This window comes from Montipora capricornis, chromosome 7 (genome assembly GCF_036669925.1).
Source record: "Montipora capricornis isolate CH-2021 chromosome 7, ASM3666992v2, whole genome shotgun sequence".
In the NCBI taxonomy this organism is placed as follows: domain Eukaryota; kingdom Metazoa; phylum Cnidaria; class Anthozoa; order Scleractinia; family Acroporidae; genus Montipora; species Montipora capricornis.
Window position 1 is genome coordinate 25,829,273 of NC_090889.1, and position 2,500 is coordinate 25,831,772.

Below are 2,500 nucleotides of genomic sequence, written 5' to 3' on the forward strand. Positions count from 1 at the left end.
TAACCAAAAATGAAGGAGGATAAAGTGAAAATAATAACAATATGAATCAACAAATTATCATGAAAGATTGGATTTGGGAATGGTTTGGCACAATTGCCAACTGACTTGCAAAAGTAAAATTCCCCAGAACCATCTCAAAACAGTTTTAATCACTGTGACAGAAACCAGACTTCAAATCTTCAAATCAGAGCTAGGTTTTCTGACAAGTTCTTACACACAATGAATCCCACAAAACTACTCTTCATACTGATTGGAATTACTCGCCGATTTTCAACTACCATTGGATAGAGAGTAAATTTCTTTTTACACAGAACAACCTTTTAGAAAGTAAATTGCATTAAGACATGATTGGAAGTATGAAAAGAGTTCTTTGAATTATTGGTGAACAGACACAAATTCATCAAAGCTATGAACCAATCAGTTTAGTTCTCTTTCACCTTGCAATGTAGCTCCTACAAAGAATTAAATTCAGCCACAAGCCACTAAAAAATAAATCACACACCAACCTTTAAGAAATGGAAAAGGGTTAAATGGTGGCGGAAAATTAGGTTCATATGGCATCACTGGATAGCTACCACCATACCCCATGTTCAAATTCATGACTGCTTTTCAAAAGCACTTACTTTCCCTTTTCCCTTCAAAATTTAATAAGCATATCCTAATTACACAATTAGCCACAAGAAAAAAATGTATCACCAAGATTTTATCAGATGAAAACAAATTTCCCGATGAATGAAAGGGCTGTGATTGGATGAGCCATACTTGATCAGAGAATTACTGCCTTATCTTTTGTGCTTTATATATTATTCAAATGCCTATCAAAATTTATTCAAAGTGCTGATTCCACAAACACTTTCACACACTTGAAACACCATTTTCTAGTGAGCTTTTGAGGATCCCCCTTTTCTCCCCAAAGTCTAGTATTTGAATTTGCTAATGATGACAGATTTGGATAGTTTAACAGAAGCTTAGTACTATTGGAGGAAAGAACTATACATAAAGTACACTAACAAAGACAGCAAATATTTATTTAATTCATTCCAGAAAATATCATAGAGTGAAAAGATTACATTGCACAAGAGAGGGCTATTAAATTTTTATCAACACAAAATAGATCACCACAAAATGTCAATTAATTATTAACAACAACAAAAACATGTTTTGAATATATTACTAAATGTGTGCATGAGTGAGGAAAATCCACATCTACAACAGTGAGTATACAAATCAATTTAGAGATAAATCTGTGTGCATATTGAAGGTAAAAATCACATGTCACTTCAGTATGATCTTTAATTTTTCTTGAATCTTCTCATGGTAATGGATATCAGACAAAGGGAATTTTAAATCAAACTCCACTTAAAATACTTTTTATCAGGCCAATCATGACAAAAATTATGTACGCATGTGTGCATGTATATTCAGGTTAATGTGATGTAACTTCAGGCATTTTATACAAGTTATAACTACCGGTATGTTATAACTATTAGATCTTAAAAGCAAGTTCATGTGCAACCTTCCCCCCCCCCCCCCTTAATCGAGCTTATGTGTGAGGTTTCCACAAAACTGCAAAGGACTGCCAGGTGCTTTGCCTTAATTAATTTGCTTGTTAGCTTGCCGGCTTTTTTTTTCCTCCTCCTTCCCCCACACTGAGGGTAGACTTCCATGCCACATGGAATTTTAGTTTTCAGCTGACAGGTGCCTGGAGGAGGCCAGTGCTTTTGTTGCTATGGTAACCTTGAGAACAAGAAGGTGGCTGCTTTCCTCTATATCCTACCCTTCAATTCTATTGGATTACCATTTTAAGCAAATTGTATGGGAAAGTTAAAGGAAAGAACTGTAACAACGCATACGTTGTTTAAACTTAATGACCATGAAATCCAACCAGTCTATACCACATTTTTGCAAGAACATTTTTCCTTGCAAACTGACTTGCCTTTAATAACAGGATACAACCATTTGCCTCCTTGGAATGAGAATTATAATTGGAGGCACATCAGGGGTGTATAGGTTAACAACATGTTGGTGAACTCAAAAGCTATATATGTCTCTTTTACCCAATGCCTGAGAGAGACGTAATGATTTCAGTTTGTCTAACACCAGATGATTTTACTCATCAATGGGGTGGGGTGGGGGGGGGGGAACCTCAGGGGTTGATGGATTATACAATCTTTGACTTCTCATAGATATTTTAAAACTTATGTCAAAGGCTTACACTTTGACCAGTCTTGAAGACATTAGCCTCCCACATAGTTGTTTTGGGTCCTACACTGTTAATGGTTTCACCTGAAGTTCAATTTACATTCAAGGATTTTCATTTCTCATTCCCCTCCAAATAATCACTTTTCAATTGCACAACTTACAAAAAGTTTCAACAGACTTAACTGATTAGAGTGTAGTGTGAAGTGCCAGTTTTATCCCCATATGAACCATGTGAGCATTAGCCCTACTAATGGGAAATGGCCCAGGCAAGGACAGAGAAAAACTCTGACCAGGGTGG

At 36.0% G+C, this 2,500-nt stretch overlaps 1 protein-coding gene across 2 annotated transcripts in view; it reads right to left on the reverse strand.

The window, feature by feature from the left end:
* The window catches only part of LOC138056629 (nuclear transcription factor Y subunit beta-like), an 11,031-nt gene that overhangs the window by 6,546 nt on the left and 1,985 nt on the right, over positions 1 to 2,500 (reverse strand). The window lies entirely within an intron of this gene.